Genomic DNA, 6,453 nt, shown 5'->3' on the forward strand with positions numbered 1-6,453 from the left:
CAGTGGCAAGCTCAGCCTCTATGGGTGTCAGCCTCTGTAATGGATAGTTTGCCTCCTAACAATATAAAAGCTCAAACAAAAGCAAACGTCTACTAGTAATAACTTGTTTATATATGTTAGTATTTGTGTTAACTTGCATCATTCGTCATCGTATATGATAGTAAATCTTCCCAATCCAAAGCCAGATCCTCCTCCAGGTAATAGCCCTAGGAATATCATTTGAATTTTTGATGACATATGTTCGCATGTTGGGAAAAGTCTCAAATATCCAAATCTACAAACATATAATACACAACATTAATTTTAGTAATTGTTAAATATTAATTATATTTCGGAAACATTATATAGAAATTCTTACCTTAAAGGCTCAAATAAAGCCTACCAAAGTTTATTTGGAACCATGGCCACGCAAACTACGACGGTCCTCAAAGGTAGACCACAACTTTTTCCAGGTAGCTTTCCATAGATATGAACCCCACGGAAACACGTTCCATGCATCTAGGTCCTCTACCAATAATATTAAATCCTGAGAAATAGGTTCTCTGCCCTCATTGGCTAAAAAGTTGGCATTCAAAAGTAATAAAAGAAATAATCGGACAACATCAAGGTCATCTATCCGAGTAAAACCATCTTTAAGAAGTAATCTTTTTAAATCGTCAACGTGTAAACTGGGCTTCACCTTTGCCTCAGGAAAAACCCGAAATAACCATGATGGGCTGGCGATATGACTAGTGTACGGACTACTTCATCATGTCGTCCGAACGTAGAGCAGCGATTAAGCAAACTCTTCCGCCCAAAACGAGTCGTCGGTGGAAAATAAAACCATATCTATTCATCACCACGTTGTATCCCCTCGGGTAGATCGTTAGTCATGGTCTGAAGAAACAAATGGGTCAACATAGCATCTCCACCTGGATGTTGTACTTTTAGCCATGGCCCGAAACAAGTATTCTCAAACAAATTTCTTTGTACAGGTGTAAATGTTGACGCAATTGTAGTGGCTAGGCTTAATTTATTCCTTAAAGTCAATGAAGCCGAAAAAAATTCCTAACAAAAACAATAAACATATCAAGTTATATATACCAAAAACTACAAATTATACACTATAAACAGACATGATATTAAACAGGGAAAATATAGCCAAATATGTTTCAAACTAGCCTGGTATTCACCCAAGTCATTATTCTATCATAGTTCACAAAATGCATCAGATAACATTGCAGAAGTAAGCACTTATATAGACATTTAAAAAGACAACATATAGATTTAGTGCAGGTTCAATGACAATATAAAGAGTAGTAGTTTATTCTTGAAACTTAAATTCGCAACACTGTAAAGTTAGTATTTGCCTTTGTTTTTTGGTTGAAGTATTGCAATTAATTCAAATTTCACAATACGAAAATTGCAACGCGAAACTAAAATCGAATTGCGAATTTCATTTTTGCGTTGTGATTTTCGTGTTGCGAATTTATTTTCGTGTTGCGAATTTAAGTTTCAAAAACTATTCTTCTGCAATTGAAACTTGAATGAATTGCATTACTTCAACCAAAAAATAAATACTAGCTTCACAGGGTTAAAGATTAAACAGTTTAGCAGTATTGACAACAATCGAATGAATTTACTAAACAATCTAAGTGAAATGGTTAATTTATATATTGAAATCACCAGTAAATTTATCATCAACTTAAATATGAAAAATCTAATAATAATACAAAATTTTCAAAATAAAAATAATTAAAAAAATTAACCCTTGGTTGTTGATTTTTCATTTATGATCGTGAATGGTTGTGAGAGGGTGGCTCTGAGAGATGGATAGAGGGGGGTCGCCGGATATGGGGACGGATGTCGCCGTAGAGAGTGAGAGATGGAGATGTGATGAATTGTGATTAAGATTTTAGATTATGAGTTGCGGTTATACTGTTTACATTTATGTTGCGAAAAAATATTATGTTTCGAATTCGAAAATAAAATTCACGTTACGAAAATAAACGCGCTTTGTGAATTTGACTTTTGTGTTGCGAATTACAGATTCGCGTTGCGAATTTGGAAAATCATGTTGCAGAAAAGAAATTCGAGTTGCGAATTTCAAAACTAAGTTGTGAATCTGGGAAATTCGCATTGCGAATTCGGAAACTGTGTTGCGAAATTGGAGTGCGCGTTGCGAATTTGTTGGTTATTTTCGCAAATCCAAAAAAAGTTGGTTAAAATCGTATATTATAAGGCATTTTCGGTCACTGAAATTATTTTCTTATAAAATTACATTAATTTGGTTTTAAAATTAATACATTAAATGATAAATTCAATTTAAAAAAAATAATCTAAAGGAGAATCTCATGAACCAAAATCAGCACAAAAATTTTATGCCATGAATTGACTCAAATCGACTCCACCAAATTAATAGGGTTATACATAAAATAACCTGAATATCAACTTTATTTAGCTCACTATAACTTTTTAGGAAAAAAAATCAAAGAACAGTAGTAAAATGAAATGCACCTCGCTCTACACATTGGACTTTGCAAATAGGGCACTCTGATCCAAACTCAATTCGGGCTATGCATGAACAGCAACAGTATCACAAAAAACATGAAAACTAAGCACTGAAAATCATAACTTTCAGAAATGAAGATAAAGATGGGGAGAGAGATGGCACTAACTCGCAAAACAGATGGTCGCACGGCATCAACAATGGTCGTTTAAACAAATTCAAACTGCAAAAGATAACACTTCAAATAACAATAAATTTGAAAATCACAAACCAAAAATCAAAACAAAAAAATGACAGAATATGAGAAAACAAACCAGAGAGGACATTTAAGCTCCAGACCCAGTTTTTAAAGACGAAGAATCCAAGGATTCATAGCTCTATTAACACTCTGTTTAGTCGAAAGACTCATTATTTGCTCAGAAGCAAGAAAACCCAAAAAATTAAAAGTTAAAAAATGCTCGATATTAAAATATCTTCGCCAAGGAGTGGGATTGGTTCGAGGTAAAGGGAGATCTCTAAAAGACACGGAAATCTTAGTAATGAGTCTACGTGTCTAGGTATAGAAATAAGTGGACGGCTGTGATTGTTAGATTATAATAGGCGGCCATTTAGATTTCTAATTGGCAGAACTTGGTGGATTTTTGTTTTTAAAGTTTGCCCGCATGTTGGTTAGATTGTCAATGTTCTCCCGCCTTTCTTAGTTGATTACTCAAATACAACAGAGTTGTCTCGGCCATCTATGTTTCTAATTGGCGGAATAGGGTTTGTTTTAAGTCGATTATAAAAATATAAAAAATTAAAGATTAATTTCAGATACAAATATAATTTGAAGGACTAAATTAACAAATATAAAATTACAAATAAATTTAAATACAATAAACAACATAAAATGATCAAATTTAAAAATGTAAAATATGAGGAAAATTTGTAAAATTGACTGAATTGCATTAATTTCAAAAGTTGGGGAAAAATTAAAACACAATAATATATATATATATTATGTATATAGTATAACGAATGTTATGATAATGATGCATGTATATACAATGTACATATACTTTATAATATACATATACTTATACTTTATTTTTATATATATGCTAATTGAACAAACATGAAATTAGAAATAAAAATATTGAATAAAATTAAGCAACACACATTGTGGACAATAGTAGTGCACAAATATTTGGAAAAAAATAAGTGTCAAGGTGAGTGCATACATGCATGAAATTATACATGGATGTTTTATACATCATCAGGAAGACTTGCAATAAGTCAACCTTGCTTATAACAACATGATATTATGTCATTTATCATATATTTGACTATTTCTAAAATGTCAAAGGTTGAATATAAAATGCATGATCATGATTTTTGCATATGATGTTATCATGAGCATATATGATTTTTATCATGAATGATATTGCGGGTATGAACTGCCCAATTTTAAATGGTATTGATATACTTTCCATGGATGGATCAAATAAAATTGACTATATGCCCAAAGTATGTTATTGAGGTTCAGTGGTATTAATAGCTGACATAGAGTCTAGCAGTACATATTAGGTAGAACTAGAGTGGTTGAATATAAATGCATTGATCACTGATTTTTGCATATGATGTTATCATGAGCATATATGATTTTTATGAATGATATTGCGGGTATGAACTGCCCAATTTTAAATGGTATTGATATACTTTTCCATGGAGATCAAATAAAATTGACTATATGCCCAAGTATGTTATTGAGGTTCAGTGGTATTAATAGCATGACATAGAGTCTAGCAGCTACATATTAGGTAGAACTAGAGTGTCTAGAGAAGGCACATAGTGCAGGCCTTAGTGTCTAGTGAAGACCAATACAAACACTACGGTGTACTAGGTGGGAAATCCGACCTCAGCACGGTGCATTATTAGGTGAGCAAGCTCGACCTCAACTTCGGTCCTCACTAAGTTTATACTTAGCGTGTGATGATTTTTCACGCGTATGTAAAAAGAAAGTAGTGGAATAAAGAGTTCAAAGTGACATCAGTATCGAGAGTATATTTCAATATCAGTAAGACATCCTATGATGGAATTTGATTTAGACGAGAGTATATTTCAATATCAGTAAGACATCCTATGATGGAATTTGATTTAGATAGTGGCATGCAATTAATAATGTTCGATTTGTTTTGTTGAATAAATTTGGAAACAAAATGGTAAATTTTATAGTGATGAAAAGTTAAATTTTTATGAGTTTTATAGGTATTTTTCGGAAATTACTATAGCAGTTACTGTAGCAGTGCATTGATACACAATTATATTTCGCTGTTTTTGTGCATCGATACACTGTTCACGTTACTGTAGCAGTGCATCGGTACACTGTTCATTATTCACTGTTCACGGGTATTGTTCACTGTTATTGTTCACTATTTACTATTCATAAAAAATCTTTTGTCTTAAATTTGTTATAATGAAACACAATTCATATGATATGATATTTATATAATATCATTTACCATTTTAAGAAAATAAATTTTAAATCGCTTTTGAATTGAAAAATGGTTTTAGAAATTTAGGTGACATCTAAAATCTGTATAGGTATAATTATACGGGTTATGAGTGTTACATTTATTGGCATCAGAGCTACAGGTTTAGCCGATTCTAGGAATAAACCGAGTTTGTTTTGAGTTAAAAAGTGTATACATGCCACTAGGATGTCCAAAGTTACTGATAATTTTATATATACTGTGATGATGCTTATTAGGAGTAATGTTACACTTTACTAAAGTATGATGATTCTGACTATGTTTAGATGTTGGAATTAAAGATAAAGGTAAGAAAGTCGAAAATGTTGAAAAAAAAGGTCGAGATTGAAATCGAAAAAAAAGGAACCCGACATGACTTATGTAAAACATCTTAGAAGGGTGGATGTTGTAAGGGATTTTTCTCCATTTCGTGGAAAAAAATGCTCTAGTTTTTAATGAAGATTCTGAATTGGAAGAATCGATTAAAAAGTTTGAATGGATTACAAGAAAAGTCGAATTGAATGAGGATCTAGAGGAGATTTTTGAATCTAGTGATGATTTTGAGGTTTCTCCTGGTAAGCTTAAATAAGTGAGAAATATTTAAGCTAAGCATTAAATTGTTTAAAGCATTGTTGATTTGGGTAAGAGGAAATGAATAAGTGGTAAATATGATGTCCGCTAAAAGTTTACAGAAAGTTGAGTTAATAGTGAATCAAATGATTCTGAGTTGGATTGAGAATAGATATCAAGTCCATAAAATTTGATATAGTTATTTTGTAAAGGTAAATTTGATAAAATGGATTGTTTAACCTTCCATGCTTCAATGAATTATTGTTTAGATCGAGATGGATTCTCAAGAACTTGAAAAGTGTCAAGTTCGTAAGGATAAGAAAAAGAGTAAATTTGTTTACCAATGTGATTTTAGCATTAAATGCTATGAAGTTATTGCTACAAATTGTCAAATTTTCTTATTGAACGATGTTGACATTTAGACTTTCAGTTGAGATGGAAAATGTTTCAACTGTTCGAAAATATTATTTTGGATCTGGAAAATTTATACATATTTCCTTAAGAATGAAATAAGGAATTTCAAAGTAGAAATATTCAATTCTACTTGATATCGAGTGATATTATAACGGAAGACCCATAGATCATGGTCATGATACAAGTGTTAGATGGACAAATAGTAAATGTCTAATAAAGATTCAATAGCTTATATTACTGGTGAATCTTATGGGATTATCATTAACGAGTTTTAGATCATTTTGATCATGAGTTGGTTGTCTCCGCAATAAGTTTGGGTTAATGGTCACAATAAGCAATTAATTTAGAAAAATACAGAGAAATTAAAAATTTTAATGATTGATGAAAAAGGTGAAATCATCAATAAGTGATATCAACAATGGTTGCGATTAAGATGATGTAAAAAGGATGCATAGCTTTTGTAGCTAAAGT

Source organism: Hibiscus syriacus, unplaced genomic scaffold (genome assembly GCF_006381635.1).
Source record: "Hibiscus syriacus cultivar Baekdansim isolate YM2019G1 unplaced genomic scaffold, ASM638163v2 tig00110951_pilon, whole genome shotgun sequence".
NCBI classification, from domain to species: domain Eukaryota; kingdom Viridiplantae; phylum Streptophyta; class Magnoliopsida; order Malvales; family Malvaceae; genus Hibiscus; species Hibiscus syriacus.